Source organism: Littorina saxatilis, linkage group LG9 (assembly GCF_037325665.1).
Source record: "Littorina saxatilis isolate snail1 linkage group LG9, US_GU_Lsax_2.0, whole genome shotgun sequence".
NCBI classification, from domain to species: domain Eukaryota; kingdom Metazoa; phylum Mollusca; class Gastropoda; order Littorinimorpha; family Littorinidae; genus Littorina; species Littorina saxatilis.
In genome coordinates, this window is record NC_090253.1 from 38,632,256 (window position 1) to 38,654,912 (window position 22,657).

The 22,657-nt window shown below is 42.8% G+C and overlaps 3 long non-coding RNA genes across 3 annotated transcripts; 1 reads left to right on the forward strand and 2 right to left on the reverse strand.

Moving 5' to 3' along the window:
* Positions 1-4,719: 4,719 nt before the first annotated feature.
* On the reverse strand, positions 4,720-8,644 carry LOC138976005 (uncharacterized). Its single transcript, XR_011458841.1, has 2 exons — positions 8,452-8,644; positions 4,720-6,226 (listed from the first exon to the last, which is right to left on the reverse strand). It is a non-coding gene; the product is annotated as an uncharacterized lncRNA (long non-coding RNA).
* Positions 8,645-16,256: 7,612 nt separating this feature from the next.
* On the forward strand, positions 16,257-18,379 carry LOC138977417 (uncharacterized). The gene is made up of 3 exons (XR_011459267.1): positions 16,257-17,011; positions 17,539-17,623; positions 17,878-18,379. It is a non-coding gene; the product is annotated as an uncharacterized lncRNA (long non-coding RNA).
* A 1,468-nt stretch (positions 18,380-19,847) lies between these two features.
* LOC138976006 (uncharacterized) lies at positions 19,848-22,077 on the reverse strand. Its single transcript, XR_011458842.1, has 3 exons — positions 21,654-22,077; positions 20,749-20,923; positions 19,848-20,423 (listed from the first exon to the last, which is right to left on the reverse strand). It is a non-coding gene; the product is annotated as an uncharacterized lncRNA (long non-coding RNA).
* Positions 22,078-22,657: the final 580 nt, after the last annotated feature.

Consider the following 22,657-nt stretch of genomic DNA (forward strand, 5'->3'; position numbering starts at 1 on the left):
GTGTGGGTTTTTTTAAATGCCCACTCGGCCTCGTGAAAACAGTTCGCCTCGCTGTTGTAGATCTGGTCAGGGGTTTTGCGTGGGATTAAACCATCCCTCCATTTGGTCACATACCAAAATTGAACATTCTGGGTTTGTTTGTTTGCTTAACGCCCAGCCGACCACGAAGGGTCATATCAGGGCGGTGCTGCTTTGACATATGACGTGCGCCACACACAAGACAGAAGTCGCAGCACAGGCTTCATGTCTCACCCAGTCACATTATTCTGACACCGGACCAACCAGTCCTAGCACTAACCCCATAATGCTAGACGCCAGGCGGAGCAGCCACCAGATTGCCAATTTTAAAGTCTTAGGTATGACCCGGCCGGGGTTCGAACCCACGACCTCCCGATCACGGGGCGGACGCCTTACCACTAGGCCAACCGTGCCGGTCACAACATTCTGGGTGCTCTTTGTAGGCAGTGGTAACATTTTTAAGAATTTACGTGAAAGGTACTGGTGCTTTTGTTCAGAAATTAATTCATAAAAAAAATAATTTTAACTCACCACAGCTCACAGTCAGGGTGATGATATTTGGTATGTGACCAAATGGAGGGATGGTTTTGCCCCACGTAAAAGACTGGCCAGATCTGAGACAGTGAGGAGAACTGTTTTCAAGAGGTGAAATGGGCTTTTAAACTTGCTATTAAAAGGAACTCACCATCGTGCACACGCGAACTGATTCAGATTTGTGTCATAGGGGATCTTAGTATATATAATGATCATGTTTCTCATTCAGTCTGGCCGGTGTCACTATTTCATCTTTCGCCTGTGTACATATTTCCCCCTCGACATATACTCAAGACTGAAATGTTGTTTCCTGGTAAAATTAAGAAGTGAAATTATTTATGGACGAAAAGCATGTCAGTTTCTTGCATGTGAAGAAAATTGGTGGTAAAATTTAATAGATTTCACCCCCAAAATCGAATTCTTAGAAAACGTGCACTGAGTGGTTACGTCCCTTGAGTAAGAAGGAAAACATTTTAGGATGAATCAAATTTCTAAGTTAAATAAAACAAATTGGTTGAACAAATTTGGCCCCATGAATGTAAGGTACACAAGGTCGCTCATCAGTACTATCGAAGGGTGTTTTTTTGTTCAGTGTAGAGTTTATACTAGATCAACGAGGCCGAGAAGCGAAATATCAACACGGCGAAAGATGAAAACGTCACACCGGTCTCGAATAGCAGCTACCATCTGCTGAAGGGACATTAAAACCCCAAAACCAACCAACCGTTCAGTCTTGCGAATCCGATTTCTTGATTAACGAAAAAACGAGGCAACATTTACGTACATGTGCATAGAGTTGATAGTTGAAGTACAGATGTAAACAAAATAGGCATTCAAAGCAAGGGACATGATTCGTATACACTGAGGATAATCAAATTCTCATGTTTTTGATTCGAACAAGCTCAGTATGGTTGTATTTACTTCACACAGCGCTTGAATATTAATAACTAGAACATGTAAAAATGTACATATTGAGTTTGGTGTGTGTGTGTGTGTGTGTGTGTGTGTGTGTGTGTGTTTGGACACCTTACATAAGATTACTACAATTTTCTTAATGGTGTTTTTTTTTTAATTAATTTTACACGTTTAAGTGCATGTGTGTTTGTGTTTTATGCTTAAGCTTTTGTTTCAAACGTGGGTACACAGTTGTTCTTTTTTCGAATAAAGTAACTGCGTGTTTTGTGTTCTATTCTGTTTCTCTATCAGTACTCTGCGTGTGTGCTCATTTGATTGTTGATTAGTTTACATGTCCACAGTAGAATCTTAGTAATGTCTTCAGTAGTGTTTTGTTGTTGTTGAAAATGGCAATACCCCATGGTCAAGTGTCAGCCTTTATCTAAACATAAATAGCACGTTTAGCCCTATTTTTTTTTTTATTTCTAGCCTTTCTATCCCTTGAAATTACAGACAAATTCAATTTATCACTTTTACAATGGGTATACTCCTGCCTCACGCAGTGTCCCCGCCTCATGTTTGTTTGTTTGTTTGCTTAACGCCCAGCCGACCACAAAGATATCAGTGCGGTGCTGCTTTGACATATAACGTGCGCCACACACAAGACAGAAGTCGCAGCACAGGCTTCATATCTCACCCAGTCACATTATTCTGACACCGGACCAACCAGTCCTAGCACTAACCCCATAATGCCAGACGCCAGGCGGAGCAGCCACTAGATTGCCAATTTTAAAGTCTTAGGTATGACCCGGCCGGGGTTCGAACCCACGACCTCCCGATCACGGGGCGGACGCCTTACCACTTGGCCAACCGTGGCGGTTCCGCCTGATGTTACAAGACTATAACAAGAAATTCCTCCGAGGTAGGAAAAACACCCCCGTCAAAGGGAAATAACCTTCTCAGTTGGTGGCAGTGACTGAGTGAGAATGGTTATTTCCCTTTGACCATTAAGATGTTCCTCTATAAGTCCTTGTATAATTTTAATCCACCAATAACTCCCTGACCGTGTGTTTGACTGGTACCAATTTTTGTAAGGACCGTCTCAGGAATGTATAGAACCTGTTCACCAAGTTTGGTGACGATCGGTCCGTTCATTCTTGAGATCTATATGCGAACACAAACAAACAAACAAACAAACAAACACATCGAGCGAAACCTATACACACCCCTATACCGGGGGTGTAATTATACTGCGAGCTTTGCAGTGCAGCGAATCTCAGGCAACCGTGAATGCCTACAGGTGCAACGCAGACTCAATACCAAGGCCAACCGACAGGTTTTTCCATTGACCTCCGCGCAACGAGGAAGTTACATATCTGGAAACACCAAACGGCACAATGACAAATACTTTCCAACGTTTCAACAACATACCTTTTTTTTTTAATTCTGACAAATACTTTCACTTTAAGTGCCGTTCACATGGCAGATTTTCAACCAACTTTTCCCTAACTTTTTTCGGTTTGAAATTATTCCCGAGTTGTCGAGGCCGAGTCGGTGAAAAGTCTGCCATGTGAACGGCCCTGACGATTTATGTTCGATTTAGGACAGAATGATTTAGCCGCGACTCGAAAACTCGGCTGAGCGCTGCTCGACTCGGCCGCGACTTGGCGAAGATTTTGCGCAGACTTTTCTCATCGCGCTTACCGATTGTTAGCTCTGGCCACAGATATAATTAGACGTCTGTTCATATCTATGCTCTAGCCAGGCAAACTGCTCTTCCAGCATTAGAAGGTAGCTCCTTGGGCGGGGACGTAGCTCAGTTGGTAGCGCGCTGGCTTTGTAGCCAGTTGGTCGCTATCAGCGTGGGTTCGATCCCCACGTTCGGCGAGAGATTTATTTCTCGGAGTCAACTTTGTGCAGACTCTCTTCGGTGTCCGAACACCCCCGTGTGCACACATGCGCACGAAAAAGATCCCACGTTCACAGCGAAAGTCTCAGGGCTTGGAAAAGACGAAGACACGCATGCATCATCTCTCGTCTCTAGATTATCATGATCGTATTTCGATACTTTGACGAGACAAACCCAATGCTGGTGTGTCGAAGAAGACAGCCACAGCGGGCTTGTTCGAATCAAAGTATCACACCATATCTTCAGCGTATTACCAAAACCTGTCCCAATATAGACCAGTTGGTCTAAGAGGACGTTAAACCCATAATAGTCAGTCAGCTCCGATAGCAGAACTGGCCTTCAAGTCTGGCGATAATCGCCGCTTAAAACTCGTTTGAGCGTTTGCGATTTTCATTTGGGCAGCGAATTTGATTTGACTTTGCGCCGACTAAAATCGCTTGGAAGTTGGGGGAAATGGTAGAAAGTCTGCCATGTGAACAGCACTTTACAGGACAAGGAAGGTGTCTTTGCACTGGCTTAAAATCTTGTGATAGAGATGCGAGTAGCTCGCTGTCAAATGGAGAATGTTTTACGTTAATCAAAGGTATATATTGCAGGATTAAACAGCTTAAAGGCACACTCCTTCCAGTGTAAACATGTCAGATCACCATCTCAGACCGGGTCAGACTTTAAGACCATCCCTCCACTTGATCACATACCCAAAATCAACACCCTGACTGCTTGATGAGGTGAACATGATTTTTTTGTATGAATTCGTTTTTACATTTAGTCAAGTTTTGACTAAATGTTTTAACATAGACGGGGAATCGAGACGAGGGTGGTGGTGGTGGTGTGTGTGTGTGTGTGTGTGTGTGTGTGTGTGTGTGTGTGTGTGTGTGTGTGTGTGTGTGCGCGCGTGCGTGCGTGTGTGTAGAGCGATTCAGGGAAAACTAATAGACCGATCTTCATGTAATTTCACATGAGAGTTCCTGGGTATGATATCCCCGGACGGTTTTTTTCATTTTTTCGATAAATGTCTTTGATGACGTCATATCAGGCTTTTTGTGAAAGTTGAGGCAGCACTGTCACGCCCTCTTTTTTTAATCAAATTGATTGAAATTTTGGTCAAGCAGTTTTCGACGAAGTCCGGACTATGGGATTGAATTTCAGCTTGGCAGCGTATAAATTAGTTAATTAGTTTGCTCATTAAAGTTGTCATTAAAATCGAGTTTTCACTAACAGAATTACAAATGATTGAATCGTATTCTTCACTTTCTCCTGAATTCAAAAATATATACACATTTATGTGAAATCAGTGGAGACAAGGCAGATGAGACACAGTTCACACAATTAACATACAAGCAAAAAACAACAGAGTCAATGCATAGTGTTGCTGCAGTAGGCCACCGAAGTGACAATTATTTATTAAATTCTGTAATTATTTTACCTTATTAAATTCTGTAATTATTTTACCTTACCTATGTTTTTCAAGAATAGATAGTTAATTGCCCAACCTGTTAATTAATTTAGTTTGGGATTCTCATGGAATCCAACAATTGAATTTCATTATAAAATCTAGAGAGTCCATAAAGCTTTTGGGGCTGTTCCGCCATAACGCTGACAATTGAAACGTTCGTTTGATATTATATTTAGATATATGTTTATGCCAGTTGCCACAGTCGCCGGCTGCTCAGCCCAAAAACCGCTCAGGGCGAAAGGGAAGTAGTCTGGACCTAGTGCAACTGTGGACTATAGCCTAAGTTTCGGTTCCAGACCAATCAATAATGGTACTGCACCGAAGCTCAAACGGTGGTGCCAGCACACCCTGGCAGCATGCAGAATAAAAATTGTCAGAATCGAAAGTGAATAGGAGCCAATAAGGGCATGTAATGTAATAAACCATGGACAGAATTATGGCATGGACAACCCATCGTTAGAGGCTAACTCATTCCAGTGACAGGAACTAAAAGTACAAGCAAATTTACTAACATATTCAGCAAGGTGACAACAATAATAGCTTGCAATATAATGACACCATGACAAGGATAAGAATCTAAATTTGCATTGCAATATGTAACCAAAGGGGATAACTGGTAAACATAGGGATGGGTGGGAGGGAAAAGACTGAGAATAAGTCAAAAGTATAGACAGAGCAAAAAAGTGATGTTGTCTGTAGGTAGACAAAGAAGAGAATGCCCGAATGAGGTCAAGGGGGAAGCATCCACGCGAAGCTGGCTGGCACAATCTCTGGCATTACCCAGCGATTGGTCCATGTGCTACTCATTAATATTCATGGGGTTACAGCAGAGGAATTCCGATTTCCCATAAATGTCCTTGTTTCCCACAAGACTTTTTATGTGAAATCAGTGGAGACAAGGCAGATGAGACACAGTTCACACAATTAACATACAAGCAAAAAACAACAGAGTCAATGCATAGTGTTGCTGCAGTAGGCCACCGAAGTGACAATTATTTATTAAATTCTGTAATTATTTTACCTTATTAAATTCTGTAATTATTTTACCTTACCTATGTTTTTCAAGAATAGATAGTTAATTGCCCAACCTGTTAATTAATTTAGTTTGGGATTCTCATGGAATCCAACAATTGAATTTCATTATAAAATCTAGAGAGTCCATAAAGCTTTTGGGGCTGTTCCGCCATAACGCTGACAATTGCCAGGCAATTGGCTGCGCAGCGCCAAAAGTAGGAAGTAAGAGAAATAGTGGCCTATGCAACAACACTGTTTAGGGGGAAATCCAACGGATGGAGACACAGACTTGAAACGATATGAGTAGATTTGAGCAGTGTTCTGGCAGCAGCCCTCATCCTCGTGGTTGGTAAAGACTATGTTGTTGTTGTGCCTTGTGGATACTGAGACAGGAGAACATCCTGCACAAATTCAAACAGAGAGATTCCCGGCATTAAAATGGACACATAAATTGTACAGGAGTCATAATACTGTCTGCCTTTGCCAAGGAGCTGAAAAAAGACAAGAAATTATTGGAGGAGAGCTGAAAAAGTCTCTGCCGGAGGTTAATCCAAACAGACATGCATGACAGGGCAGTGACCATAATAACATGGGACAGGTTACAGAGCACACTCTGCCCTTCCTAGCTGTTGCACCACTGGGAGACACACCGAACAATGCAATTAACATAATAACACTAAGGAGAGGTTACAGAGGACACTCTGCCCTTCCTAGCATAACTGAACTCTCGATAAGGCGGGGTTGGAACTAGAGTGCGGACGAACGTTCGTCCCGTATGTATGTTTTGAAGGCATCCGATTTCCATCTTCCGAGCTGACGGGTCTGACAAGCCTCGCTCGGCTGCTGCAGTTGCTGCACCTATACGAAAGCTATAACAATGGTAATGAGAGGGGTCAACCTGACAAAAGACCAAAGCTCGTTTGAGCACTGTTTCGAATTCCTTAGGTAGGACTGGTCTGCCAGAAGCCCATGCAAAAAGAGGGCTGTTACCTGGACGGCGCAATTGCAAGTAGGCTGAGGGAGGACGTTGGATCAGGGACGGCACACATCTTATGTATGTATCCCAGGGCAGACACATACGAGGAGATTGTAGCCGGCTTGTACGACTTATTCGTGAGAAAGGAAATGAACAGTCCAATGGTGCCTACTGGAATGGGAGGTGCTAATGCTAGGCAATGCTTGTCAGCAAACTCTACAAATAAGGTCCAGGCTCGACGGTATGACCTCTGAGTGGGTGGAGCAAGAGACGATTTGAGGAGTAGATTTGAGGAGTGGGCTTAACATGGAGGTTTGGGGTTCAAGCAGGGCAGCAGAGGTACCTGCACTGGGTTGTGTCATGATAAGTCTATCCTTGGAGGTCTGTTTGGTGAGAATATCCGCCAAGGCCAGATTATCTGTGTAAAAAGACAAACATTTGTTAGCGAGGGACTCTCCCCACAGTTCCACTGCCAGCACGATGGGGTGCAGCTCAAGCAGGGTGATTGACTGAGAGCGCGCGCCACAGGTCGTTCCATGTCCCAGCAACCACTGAGCCAAAGACTGCTCCATAACCTAGTGAACCAAATGCATCTGTGAACAGGTTAAGTGAATCCGAGATCAGGAATCTGCCAGGAAGAACAAGAGATTTGCCATTGAAAACTTTCAGAAACAATGTCCACATGAACATGTCATCGCGGACTTCTTTTGCAATTCTGATAAAGTGATGGGGCTTGGACACACCGACAGTCTGTGATCAGAATCTGATGGTTGACACCAGATAGATGGTGCCTTGAAAACATTCAAAATGTGACTAGTATGACACAGACGGATGGTGCCGGTTACATTCAAAATGTGACTAGTTTTTATGTATCGTGGGCTGGGTGAGAGAAACGGGGCTGAAAGGATTGCTGGGGCTGTGATCCAAATTGAAACTCATGGGAGCGATTGCCTCTACCGCGGTTGTTTAAAAACCGAGGCAGGATTGAAAAGGGGTGGGTCACTGGTTTGGGGCAGTGGGTGGTTGGGTGAAATGCTCTGCACCCAGCATTAAAACACTGATGTTGATAAGAACATTGCGTGCCTGCTGAGCATTCACCTGATTTGTGGAAGGAAAAACATGCCCCGCTGGGGATGGGGACTTGTTGGGAAGTACGAGGGAGGGAGTTTGTAAGCCCAAGGGAGGTTGGGTGGGATGCCATCGTGGCATTCATATAAAGTTCCAAGTGAGTGGTACCCCAAATGGCTTCCCCTCGTTCGATCAGGCGACGAAACTGGGCGTCATAAAAACGCCAGTCGCCCCGCTTCCCTGCCATCTTGACCATGACCTCCATGTGGTGAGCTAGCCCAGGAGCTAGCTCAGGCCGTCTCGCAGTGACGATGGCAGAAAAACGGTTCCAAGCCAGGGTCCATGTGGTTGGGTCCATTTGGGGCTTCATTTTGGGGCGCTTCTGTAGATAAAGGCCAGTTGGGGAAGTCGGGTCAAACGCAAAGAGAGGGGGTTCATTAGCGGGATCTTCCAGTAGGTCATGTAGGTCAATAAATTGACCCTGCCAAATTTGGTCTTTTAGTTTTCCCGAAATAGTGGCAGTAACTGGGCTGGAAGACGATATAAAGTGGGACTGACCGAGGGTTACGGGAGGGTAGGTACCTGTTATGTCGGTGACGGCGTTGTCGATCACGTTCATCACAGGGTCCTCGGGGAGCTCAGCGGCAGCTTCCTGGGCCACCAACGCCTGGAGGACGGCCTGTGTGACCGCTTGGACAAGCGCCGGGTCAGGAGCTGCAGCTGGGGGAGCAGCTGGTTGCTGCCTGGCTCCCAGGGGGGGGGGGGGGGCGACATCAACTGGGTGTGCTTGAGCCCTGATGGGTCCCCGGGTTGGTCTCCTCAGTTTGGCCGTAGCCGAGGCAACACCAGCGGCAGCTCTGCGCCTACAATCACGGCGTGCTTTCCTGGCATCCCGGCAAAATAAGACTGATCAACAACGAAGAAAATTATAATGAATAACAGTATCGTTGAAGCGAAGACACGGGGTCAAGTAGAAGAATAGAAGACACAAGAGAGCGAGAAGGAAGTATAAAGAAGAGAAGTTAGAGAAAAGACTGAGAATAAGTCAAAAGTATAGACAGAGCAAAAAAGTGATGTTGTCTGTAGGTAGACAAAGAAGAGAATGCCCGAATGAGGTCAAGGGGGAAGCATCCACGCGAAGCTGGCTGGCACAATCTCTGGCATTACCCAGCGATTGGTCCATGTGCTACTCATTAATATTCATGGGGTTACAGCAGAGGAATTCCGATTTCCCATAAATGTCCTTGTTTCCCACAAGACTTTATATGTCATGCTTACTCTAAAAATGTGCTCAGAAATAAAAAAAAAACAAGAAATTCCTCCGAGGTAGGAAAAACACCCCCGTCCTTACCATTCTCACTGCCACCAACTGAGAAGGTTATTTCCCTTTGACCATTAATATGTCCCTCTATAAGTCCTTGTAGAATCTTAATCCACCAATAACTCCGTAACCGTGTGTTTGACTGGTCCCAATTTTTGTAAGGACCGTCTCAGGAATGTATAGAACCTGTTCACCAAGTTTGGTGACGATCGGTCCGTTCATTCTTGAGATCTATATGCGAACACAAACAAACAAACAAACACATCGACCGAATCCTATACACACCCCTATACCGGGGGTGTAACTATACACACCCCTATACCGGGGGTGTAAATAGGTTAAGAAAGTACTGCGTTCACACGCTTCTCGGAGACGAGCGTGACCCGTCTCGGTCTTTACGGTGTGGTTAGTCGAGACTATCTAATATAGTCTCGGCGATGACTGTTTTTGGCTCACGAAGTGTAGCCTATGCGATCGTAACTTTGTCTGTCTGTGCGTGCGTGCGTATGTGCGTATGTGCGTATGTGCGTGCGTGCGTGTGTATGTCTGTGGTAGAAACTTTAACATTTCGTCATTTGAAGACGTCACATTATGGCGTAAGAGGGTTAGACGTCACGCGAAGGAATGTCTCGGTCATTGTTATTTTGAGCGGGCCGAGACTATTTGGCAGTCGTGTCTGTAAGTAGGCTACATGCAGACAGACAGATCTAGATCTAGTGTCTCTCTTTCTTGCACAGTGTCACCAATGCTTACTGTGTGTGTGTGTGTATGTGTGACGGAGTGATTGAGTTTGTGTTACTGTTTGTCGATTTCTTACGTGAGCCTTGAAGGCTTCGCCTCTTGTTTAGTGTTAATCTGTTACTTTGATGCCGACATCTTGACTCAATGTTTTTATATCGCTTCACGCGACTTGTTTAATTTACAAAATGTTTACATGAAAATTTCCCACTGTGCATGCACAGATAGCATCCAAGTTGTTAATTTTTAGCATGTGACCAAGTGGAGGGATGGTTTTATCCTATATAAAAGCCTAACTAGGTCTGAGATGGTGAACACTAGTGTTAAGCATGTGTGTAACTTCTGCTACAGTAGAATTATGTACTATAGATCACACTGTGTTCAAAAGTGGTTAAAGAAAGGGTGTTCAAAAGTGGTTACAGAAAGGGTGTTCAAAAGTGGTTACAGAAAGGGTGTTCAAAAGTGGTTACAGAAAGGGTGTTCAAAAGTGGTTACAGAAAGGGTGTTCAAAAGTGGTTACAGAAAGGGTGTTCAAAACTGGTTGCAGAAAGGGTGTTCAAAAGTGGTTACAGAAAGGGTGTTCAAAAGTGGTTACAGAAAGGGTGTTCAAAACTGGTTACGGAAAGGGTGTTCAAAACTGGTTACGGAAAAGGTGTTCAAAACTGGTTACGGAAAGGGTGTTCAAAAGTGGAACACTTCAATTTCAATCAATCAATCAATATGAAGCTTATACAGCGCGTATTCCGTGGGTACAGTTCTAAACGCGTGTCGAAGAGTTGTCAACACATGACTAACAAAGAAACTAACATCTACAGACGGACACGAACCCTATCACACACTAGCAAACCCTGGTAAACATACAACAAACAACTGTTTAACAACAATGTACACATCAATAGCTAGGTCCAAACAAAATAATATTAAGCACAAAGAAAACACCCCTCACAGAGCACAGCACAAGAATGTCTTTTGGGGCACAACACATCACGTCGAACATGAAAGTCGCAGCCAGCTACGGGAAGAACTGAGTCTTCAACCTACTCTTGAACGCGTCAAGAGGGGGGCTCTGGCGAAGCTCAAGCAGCAGGGAGTTCCAGACGGAGGGGCCCGCGGAGGGAAATGCACGCTGACCAGCAGATGCGAGTTTCGAGCGAGGGATGTGGAGGCGGAGAGGGTCAGCAGCAGAACGAATGGGACTGTCGGAGGGCTGGGTGTACAGGTCCAGGGAGGATTGAAGGTACTCGGGAGCAGAGTCAATTTAGAGAGCGTTCGTTTTGTTTTGGTTGTCATATTGAAGAAGGAATCATTTTAGTTAGGTTCAGGGGTACAGCAACCTTATTTGACCTTAAGGCCCTCACTCACCCCCACTCACACCCCAGCCCCAGCCACACTCTTTATCTAGTTGCACTGAACAAGGGAGTTCCCCTTTCTTTTCTTTCCCCAAACAAGGGAATTCAGAACACGTTCATTCAAGTGTCACAATGCACGTCCTAGTTTGTACGTCCGCCTTCGAAAGGCAGCGGAAAAAAGACTGTCGTTATTGAAGATAGCCAAGCGAAACAAGGACGTTAAAACTTGCTGGGTCTTGCAACAACTGCACTAAAACCCCATACAGTATAGGCAAAAGCTATATGCACTCCGAGTGTATACATGATCGATGAGTCTGTATACACTCCGGCAATGGAAAGCTCTGTTACAACTCTTTAGCAAATGAAATGCCCCAAACAAGTCGTTAGGAAGTAGCCAATGAAAAATCAATCTGACGTATTGACTTCCGCTATCTCTATTGTCTCTATTTCGGAAGTACGAGGGTTGGCAAATAATGTACATTGACATAGAATACAACCACAGGTCGATGCACACAAAGTGTGTCTCATACTCCAACAATAAACTGACGTGCAGCATCAGTGTTGTGTGTGTGTGTGTGTGTGTGTGTGTGTGTGTGTGTGTGTGTGTGTGTGTGTGTGTGTGTGTGTGTGTGTGTGTGTGTGTGTGTGTGTTTGTCCTAGTCAGGTCGTCATTTCCCGATTTTGACCTTAACCCCTCAAAAAATACCTCGGAGAATGTTTTGACTGTTTTGAACTCTGTGATGTCTGTAGATTACAGATCCGACGGATGACACTCTGTCATCCTTGGGCATTTTGATGTATTCAAGATGGCGGACAAGATGGATTCCAGACTGCAAAATAGTCGAAACTGCATGCTATAAACTAGCAGAACTGTATTTATTTATGTTTTCCGGGAGATAAAACGGGAGTTAATATGCATAACAACAGTTACATGATTAGCAGACACTATAACCCGAATGGCTGGTCTGTTGAGGGACCGTTAAAACTGGTTAACGGAGCAGGATGATATAGTTAGTTTTAGCAATATATTTTTTCAGTTACAGCTAATGGTTTAAGCTTATATGTGTTGTGGGCTTTGATTACTGTTGCACTTTGCTTGACCTTCATCGCATTTCAAGGTCATATGAATGTCAAATGTTCATTCAAATGATAAAGGATTATACTATTTTTGAAGATAAAATGACGAAATGTGTTCATCTTCTTAAAACTTGCCATGAATAAAAACGTTCACCAACACTGAAGGTCACACGTTTTCAAGGTCAAACAATTTCAAGGTCATATATTTTAATGTCTGCAAAACGATCACTTAGCACGTGCATCACTACAAAGATCACTGTCAAGAAGACGAAGCTGAGATTGTATGGCCATGTAACAAGAACAGGCGGGCTCTCCAAGACCATCTTACAGGGTATGGTGCGCGGAAAGAGAAGATAGAGAAGACAAATGAAGAGAGGGACAGATATCAGTACAGAGTGGATTGGGAAATCTTTTGCAACTTCCCAAAAATTGCTCACAGCCGCCAGAGGTGGAGACAGCTTAGTGAAGCGCTCGTCGTTGAAGTGACCCTACCATCCTGGTGGGTTCCAGAATCAATGAGTGACTTGGTCGGGGAGCAAGCAGATAACAACTTAATCCTGGAAAAGTGGCTGTAATACCCAGAATAACTTAACGTTATCTTGTGCTCTTTTTTTAAGAAGATCTAGTCAGGTGAGGAATGTATACATCAGACGAAAGGCCTTGTAAGGTGTCACAGCGCCAAGCGATTCGGCATATCAGTGAAATCCCTTTTGACACCATATACACAGTGTTGTGTCAGTTAGTGACGCCCCGAGGAGGTGTATTAGGCGTCATGTCAAGAGGCTAAACCTGATGTACCATGTCTCATATACAAAAGACCTCTATCTCATAACGTAAAGGTCATGGCGACGAACCAGGGATACTGGTTAGTATGCACTTTACCTCGCCGATGACCACACAGGATGATGTGTAGTTTACCACTCCAGATGACCAGGCGGGATGACCACGCTGGTTTACCACACAAGATGACATGGTCATGCAGTGAGTTTCCAGTTTGAGGGCAGCCACCATCGATCCTTTTTTCAATTGCCGAAATGGTAGCGGATGACTATGCCTGATGACCAATAAATGACAACGCCCGATGATTACGCAGGATGTCATGTAGATTACCAGTACGGGTGACCGGTGAGAATTGCCAGTGCGGATGACCAGTGTGGATGACCTGTGCAGATGACCATGAAGGATGACCAGTGCAGATGACGAGTGCGGATGATTAGTGCGGATCACCAGTGCAGATTATCATGAACAATGACTAGTGCAGATGACCAGTGCAGATGATCATGAAGGATGACCTGTGCGGATGACCAGTGCAGATGATCATGAAGGATGACCTGTGCGGATGACCAGTGCAGATGATCATGAAGGATGAATAGTGCGGATGACTGATGCGGATGATCACATGACCGATCCAGATGACCAGTGCGGGTGACCGGTGAAGGTGACTGTTGCACATGCCCAGTGCGGATGACTACGATGGATGACCAGTGCGGATTTGTGCAATTTCCAAGGAATAGACATCGACATAAGATGGCACACGCACATTGACTGACTGCGCAACCACAGCATGCTGTTGCACATGATAAATTTCTCCACAGCCACACTTCAAAATTAGCATGACTTCAGTTGGTGTAGGTTCTACTCCAGGCGGCTTTCTGCCCATCCGAAGTCAACTGGATCAAGATTTGGAAGATCCCCGTAGAATTGCAATACAGCCCTTTTCAGATGGACGTTCAGCAATGGGCTGATGTGGGCGGTAGTTTTTGATTTATGTGGACTGGTGCTTGGAGGTTCTAGCTAGCCAGGTTTCATATCTCTCACGTGATATGTTGTTTGAGATTTTGCACCTGTAGCACTCGCTTACAAACTGCGACATTTGCTGAAAGACTTCACCGATTTTCACGCATGGATCTTCTGCAGAGAAATCAAGCACTCCTACGAACACACTGGTTAATGAACAGCTGTCACCAGATGGCATACGCTTCCCTCTAAAATAGCTCTATCGTCTGGTAAACAATCAAATCGGAGAAAACTAGTCTCTCACGATGTTCTGTGATCATCGCCCGCCATTTTGTAAGATCAATTTACAAGTTTTATTTTCGACAGTGAAACCTGTGCTTTGGAACACCATACGCACTAATCACAAGTCCACGAATAACACAGGTTTCACATCTTCTCAGCCTGGATGTAATTCCATACACACTCATGTGCAAATTGTTTCCATTTAGCAGAATGAAACACGTCAAATGCCTTTGTTTTTTGTCTTGGAAGAGGAGCTCAAGTACGGACACGGACAACACTACAGGCCATACTGTAGGTGTCGTCATATTTCTCATTACGTTTTCCCGACGTCATGAAGTTATGACGCCATTCTAGCCCTTTTTTCTATGGAATGCCTTTTGTGTCAAAACAAAAAAATCAACATTTGCTAATTTTCCTATAATTAATTTTGTCTCAATTTGCCCAAGGATTTAAAGATGTCATCCTGCGGATTTGTAAACTTCAGGAATTTAACTACCCAGAACCATTTAAACATTTTCCGAGGTATTTTTCAAGGGGTTATTGCCCTGCCGTAAGGACTAAAACTGCGACATTTGCTGAAAGACTTCACCGATTTTCACGCTGACACAGTAACCCTGCAGCTATTCGTGTAAATAGTTTTATACTTTTAACCATCTTCTCGGAGTTATTGGGTCACCCACCACCAGTAACCAATTACTCAGTACTCCGCCGCTGGACTACAGACGTTCGGATGAACCCAGTCCACATCAAGAAAGAAGAAGAAGAAGAAGGATCTTCTGCAGAGAAATCAAGCACTCCTACGAACACACTGGTTCATGAACAGCTGTCACCAGATGGCATACGCTTCCATCTACAATAGCTCTATCGTCTGGTAAACAATCAAATCGGAGAAAACTAGTCTCTCACGATGTTCTTTGATCATCGCCCGCCATTTTGTAAGATCAATTTACAAGTTTTATCTTCGACAGTGAAACCTGTGCTTTGGAACACCATACGCACTAATCGCAAGTCCACGAATAACACAGGTTTCACATCTTCTCAGCCTGGATGTAATTCCATACACACTCATGTGCAAATTGTTTCCATTTAGCAGAATGAAACACGTCAAATGCCTTTGTTTTTTGTCTTGGAAGAGGAGCTCAAGTACGGACACGGACAGCACTACAGGCCATACTGTACGTGTCGTCATATTACTCATTACGTTTTCCCGACGTCATAAAGTTATGACGCAATTCTAGCCCTTTTTTCTATGGAATGCCTTTTGTGTCTAAACAAAAAAATCAACATTTGCTAATTTTCCTATAATTAATTTTGTCTCAATTTGCCCAAGGATTTAAAGATGTCATCCTGCGGATTTGTAAACTTCAGGAGTTAAACTACCCAAAACCATTAAAACATTTTCCGAGGTATTTTTCAAGGGGTTATTGCCCTGCCGTAAGGACTATCAGGAAAAACACATCGAACCGATGACGAGTTGACTGCGATCATGCCGAAAATGGCGACAGAGTGTTTTGTTGTGCTTCGAGATGCATTTTTTCGTCGCTAGTTTTGGTCAAGTTAAAACAACTTACCTATTTTTTTTTTAATGTTTAACAATGATATAAACTTTCATCTAGAAGCACATTCAGGAAAGTGATGTAGCCAAATCATCGCACAGCCACATTTCACTAGACGGATGATGATCTATGTATACGCATAGTTCAGGTAGATCTGACTTTCACGCGACCGTATAGACTAGCACTGTCAAACACCCATTGTAGTTTCTTTGGCACTGTATAAAGAAGCAGACGACAAACGCAGTTGCCCGATGAAGAACAGTTACTCCCCGTTTTCGTCTTTAGTTGCTTCCCTTGCTAAAGTTACTGACATTTTAGATCAGTGGTTAAAGGCTTACTAACTCGCTCCCGTGTTTACGATGTGTAGTTTGCCCACAATCGATGTCAAATGCATCATAAGGCCATATAATGACGATATGTCGCAATGCGCGGACCATATACATGCATTACAGCTTGTTCTAGCCTCTGAAAAAGTGAGGATGTCAACAAAGACGCGGAGTTATTTCCCTTGCGTCAACGTTACCTCTGTTGGCAAATCTATAAATAGGACGATCTAGATCAAAATAAAAATTCAAATATCTCAACATTTAAGGGGTCCTAGACCACAATATCTTGCAGGGAACTTAATTTAGCATGTCTCCAGCTGTGGGTAAAGCAATTAGCGTGAATAGTCATCAGCTTTCTATGCCTGGCTTACTGACTGGCACCGCTCTTTGGAAGGGCAAGTAAACCTTCTCAGTTGAGCACGGGATGTTCTGCTGACAGAAGTCACTTTGGGATAAGACAACGATTTTGTTGACGAGGTCAATGCTGTTGATTCAGAATAATTATGTTGCACTTCGCCCGGACATTTGTGACTCCGAAGTCGAAGCAGATACTTTGATCACAATGGTGTTGTAAACGTTCATGATGACAATTACGCCTACTAGAATACAAATCGGTAAAAGACTTCTCCCAGAGCATATTGCGAAGCAAGGTCTTCCTCTTCCTGATCGTTTGAACGCCCGGACATCGTACATGAGAACATGTTGCTCTTACCATTTGCTGTCTCTACTTGGATCTATGACAGGCTACAATTTTAGGTAAGTTACCATATAGACTGCAGTGTGTGTGTGTGTGTGTTTTGTGCGATGTGTGTGTGTGAGTGTGAGTGTGTGTGTGTGTGTGTGTGTGTGTGCGCGCGGCTTGTCAGTGTGTGTGTGTGTGTGTTTGTTGTGTGAGGGTTTCTGTATGTGTGTGTGTGTGTGTGTGTGTGTGTGTGTGTTTGTATGTGTGTGTGTGTGTGTGTGTGTTTGTGTGCGTGTGTGTGAATGTGTGTATGTGTGTGTGTGTGTGTGTGTGTGAGTGCGTGTGAGAGAGAGAGAGAGAGAGAGAGAGAGAGAGAGAGAGAGAGAGAGAGAGAGAGAGAGAGAGAGGGGTAGATAGAGAAAGAGAGAGGATAATGACGATGATGATTTTTATGATGATGATGATTTTTATGATGATGATGATGATGATGATGATGATGATGATGATGATGATGATGGTGGTGGTGGTATGTGTGTAACCTATGTGTAGTATGTTTTTAAACTCCCTTTTTTTTTAACCAATGTTACTCTCTTTTTCTCAGTTTGCTCGCGTGGAACAGCAAACAAGTCCAGCAATTCACCGGACAGTGCAACAACTAAATACAGCAGTGCCCGGCCACAAAGCAGGTAAGGGGGAAAATACAGTTATATTTGTGTTTATGTGCTGTTTTCTCCAACAAAGAAGCACACACACACACACACACACACACACACACACACACACACACACACACACACCCACACACACTACATTTTCAATAATATCACCATGACCAGCTTAGAAATGGCAAGTAGATAGGTACCCAAAACCAGACTTGAGCTGTGCAAATAGTAGTTAGTAAATAATATATTGATCAACTCTGTGGTTGCCTTTGTTTCAGAGAAGCAAGTCTTAATTCTACCTTGCGAATGAGGCAGCGGTACAGAGGAGGGTAGAAACTTCAGTCTTCGGCATGGTGCATCAATACTTAGGCATGCAGTTTTGTGTGTGAATGAACACCACGAATCCAATTTGAAAATTTCTTGATCGTCGACCACATCAAGTTTGACCCTGACTGGCATTTCAGTTTGTTGAAAGTAAAGGGAGACGTTCAATAGCAGAGTGCAGGGATGACATTTTCAATTCAGTGAAGTGATGGACAGACTGACAGACCCACGTGTGCAAGGACACACAGCACCATGTTACTTTCTACAACTGGAGGCTGTATTTACCATGAAAACTGAACAATTAATCCTTGTTATGAAATTTAGAAGTACCACAACTTCAAGTCGACAAGCAGCAGAATCTGGTATTGTTTTCAGCAGACAGCCTCAAATAGTTTGTTTGTATGTGCGTGGGTAAAGAAAGAATAGAACATGGAGGGGGGAGAGGTAGTGTGAAAGAAGAAGAGATATTTCAGAAACAAATCATATGGCTGATTGTTGTTTCTTTTGCATGGGAGGAGAGAATGATAGAAAAAGACGAGAAAAGTACAAATTAGGGTAACGTTACAAAAAGGGCATACAAGTCATAACGGCAGATGATTGAACTTGCTATTTCCCGGCAAAAGTTTGTTTTTAAAAGTTTGGCCATTTTAATTCATTTTGGGGGTATCTCCGAAAAAGGGTCATAACTCCGTGAATTTTTTTTTTTCAAGGTCTGACATTTTCACATCACGTTCTAAATATAACAGTCTGTCAGATAAAATCAAAAACTCAAAATCGATAAATTTGTCAACAGTGTCCCTTTTCGCAGAAATGGCCACATATGTGGCCATTTCTGCGAAAAGGGACCTTGTTGACAAATTTATCGATTTTGAGTTTTGGATTTTATTTGACAGACTGTTATATTTAGAACGTGATGTGAGAATTTCAGACCTTCAAATTTATTTTTCACGGAGTTATGACCCTTTTTTGGAGATACCCCCAAAATGACTTAAAATGGCCAAACTTTTAAAAACAAACTTTTGCCGGGAAATAGTAAGTTCAATCATCTGCCGTTATTACTTGTATGGTTTTAGGTCAAAATAATGTTTCATTCCAGAGTTATTGCCCTTTTTGTAACGTTACCCTAATTTTTACTTTTTCGTCTTTTTCTATCATTCTCTCCTCCCATGCAGAAGAAACAAGTCGCGTAAGGCGAAATTACTACATTTAGTCCGCCGCTAGTGCAAAAGGCAGTGAAAGTGACGAGCCTGTTCAGCGCGGTAGCGGTTGCGCTGTGCTGCATAGCACACTTTACTGTACCTCTCTTCGTTTTAACTTTCTGAGCGTGTTTTTAATCCAAAAATATCATATCTATATGTTTTTGGAATCAGGAACCGACAAGGAATAAGATAAAATTGTTTTTAAAACGATTTCGTAAACTTAATTTTAATCATAATTTTTATATTTTTAATTTTCAGAGCTTGTTTTTAATCCGAATATAACATATTTATATGTTTTTGGAATCAGAACATGATGAAGAATAAAATAAAAGTAATTTTCAATCGTTTTATAAAAAAATATTTTTAATTACAATTTTCAGATTTTTAATGACCAAAGTCATAAATTAATTTTTAAGCCTCCATGCTGAAATGCAATACTGAAGTCCGGCCTTCGTCGAAGATTGCTTGGCCAAAATTTCAATCAATTTGATTGAAAAATGAAGGTGTGACAGTGCCGCCTCAACTTTTACAAAAAGCCGGATATGACGTCATAAAAGACATTTATCGAAATAAAAAATAAAAAATCTGGGGATTTTATACCCAGGAACTCTCATGTAAAATTTCATAAAGATCGGTCCAGTAGTTTAGTCTGAATCGCTCTACACACACACACGCACAGACACACACACACATACACCACAACCCTCGTCTCGATTCTCCCTCTATGTTAAAACATTTAATCAAAACTTGACTAAATGTAAAAACAATCAGCCATATGATTTTTTTTCTCGAATATTTCTTCTTCTTTCATACTACCTCTCCCCCCGCCATGTTCTATTCTTTCTTCACCCACGCACATACAAACACAAACTATTTGAGGCTGTCTGCTGAAAACAATACACACACACTTGTCGACTTGAAGTTGTGGTACTTCTAAATTTCATAACAAGGATTAATTGTTCAGTTTCCTTGGTAAATACAGCTTCCAGTTGTAGAAAGTAACATATGGTGCTGTGTGTCCTTGCACACGTGGGTCTGTCAGTCTGTCCATCACTTCACTGAATTGAAAATGTCATCCGTGCACTCTGCTATCGAACGTCTCCCTTTACTTTCAACAAACTGAATTGCCAATCAGGGTCGAACTTGATGTGGCCGACGATCAAGACATTTTCAAAATGGATTTGTGCTGTTCATTCACACACAAAACTGCATGCCTAAGTATTGATGCACCATGCCGAAGACTGAAGTTGCTACCCTCCTCTGTACCCCTGCCTCATTCGCAAGGTAGACGATTTGCTTCTCTGAAACAAAGGCAACCACAGAGTTGATCAACATATTATTTACTAACCACTATTTGCACAGCTCAAGTCTGGTTTTGGGTACCTGTCCACTTGCCATTTCTAAGCTGGTATGGTATGGTGACATCGAAAATGTAGTGTGTGTGTGTGTGTGTGTGTGTGTGTGTGTGTGTGTGTGTGTGTGTGTGTGTCTGTGTCTGTGTGTGTGTGTGTCTGTGTGTGTGCTTCTTTGTTGGAGAAAACAGCACATAAACACAAATATAACTGTATTGCTCCCCCTTTTTTTTTTAAAGTACTGACAAATTGTAAAGTATTAATATGTCTTTACCTACTGAGCAAAGTCCCAAGGGTAAACCATGCTGATTTCCTTGGAACTGGAACCGGCTGGACATTGCTGTTGCCCCATTCTGTCGAACACCTGCTTTGTGGCCAGGCACTTCTGTCTTTTGTTGTTGCACTGTCCGGTGAATTGCTGGACTTGTTTGCTGTTCCACGCCAGCAAACTGAGAGAAAGAGAGTAACATTGGTTAAGGCCTAAAAAAAAAAAAGGTGTGGTTACGGTAACCCGACCTACCCTATTTTTAGGGGCCGATCCTATAACTTTTTATTACATTTGTTAAAAAAAAAAAAAAAAAAATAAAAAAACGAGTGCAAAAAACGCAATGAAAGCGAAAGCGCCCGTGTCGCACTCGTATTTCCCTGTCAAGTAGGTTTAATTTGTACACATTAGAAAAAAAAGTAAAAAAAAAAAAAGGATTGCCTACCTTCCTATCCTATTTTTTTTGGCTATGTTACCGTAACCACACCTATTTTTTTTTTAGGCCTAAATAAAAAAAAAAGAGGAGTTTAAAAACATACTACACGTACACACATACCACCACCACCATCATCATCATCATCATCATCATCATCATCATCATCATCATCATCATCATCAAAATCATCATTGTCATTATCATCTCTCTTCCTCTATCTACCCCTCTTTCTTTCTCTCTCTCTCTCTCTCTCTCTCTCTCTCTCTCTCTCTCTCTCTCTCTCTCTCTCTCTCTCTCTCTCTCACACACACACACACACACACACACACACACGCGCACGCACACACACACACACACACACACACACACACACACACACACACACATACAGAAACCCTCACACAACACACACACACAAGCTGCGCGCGCGCGCACACACACACACAAAACACACACTGCAGTCTATATGGTAACTTACCTGAAATTGTAGCCTGTCATAGATCTAAGTGGAGACAGCAAACGGTAAGAGCAACAGGTTCTCATTTACGATGTCCGGGCATTCAAACGATCAGGAAGAGGAAGACCTTGCTTCGCAATAGGCCTATGCTCTTGGAGAACTCTTTAACCGATTAGTAGTGTGCGTTGTCATCATGAACCTTTACAACACCATCGTGATCAAAGTAGATCTGCTTCGACTTCGGAGTCACAAAATAATGTCCGGGCGAAGTGCAACAAAATTATTCTGAATTAACAGCATTGACCTCGTCAACAAAATCGTTGTCTTATCCCAAAGTGACTTCTGTCAGCAGAACATTCCGTGTTCAACTGAGAAGACTGACTTGCCCTTCCACTATCAGAATTCACAGCTGCAAAGAACAGAATGCCCCAGTCAGTAACCACTGATCTAAGGCCAAAAAAAAAGAGGTCTGTTTACGGTAACATAGGCCAAAAAAATAGGGTCGGTAGGTCGGGATTATTTTTTTTTTGTTTTTGGTTTTTTTCCAAAAAAACATATTTTTACGTTATTTTGCCAAAAAAACCAAGATTTTTTTTTTTTTTTCCCCAAATGCCAAAAAAAAGTCTAGGGTCGCGCGAAAAAACTAGGGTCGGTCGGGTTACCGTAAACAGACCTATTTTTTTTTTTGGCCTTATTAAAGTTGATCTATTTTCCGGGACGATTTCCGGACAAGATTTATAACTTTTCGGAAAGGAGATCAAGAGTGTTAATAAGTTTTGAAGTAACAAACTGTGTCAAAAGATATCGCTGTTAAGAACTTCATTAACTTTACCGTGACAAGCCTAAATGTACATATTTTCAAACACGGAGACCTCCATGTAAACTGAAAAAAGGGAAAACAAGTCAATCAATCGAGAATAGCCAAATTGGTCATGAAAAATCAACAACTAACCAAACAAATTTCTACTCGACGGGCGCAGTGGCGTAGTGGTAAGACATCGGCCTCCTAATCGGAAGGTCGTGAG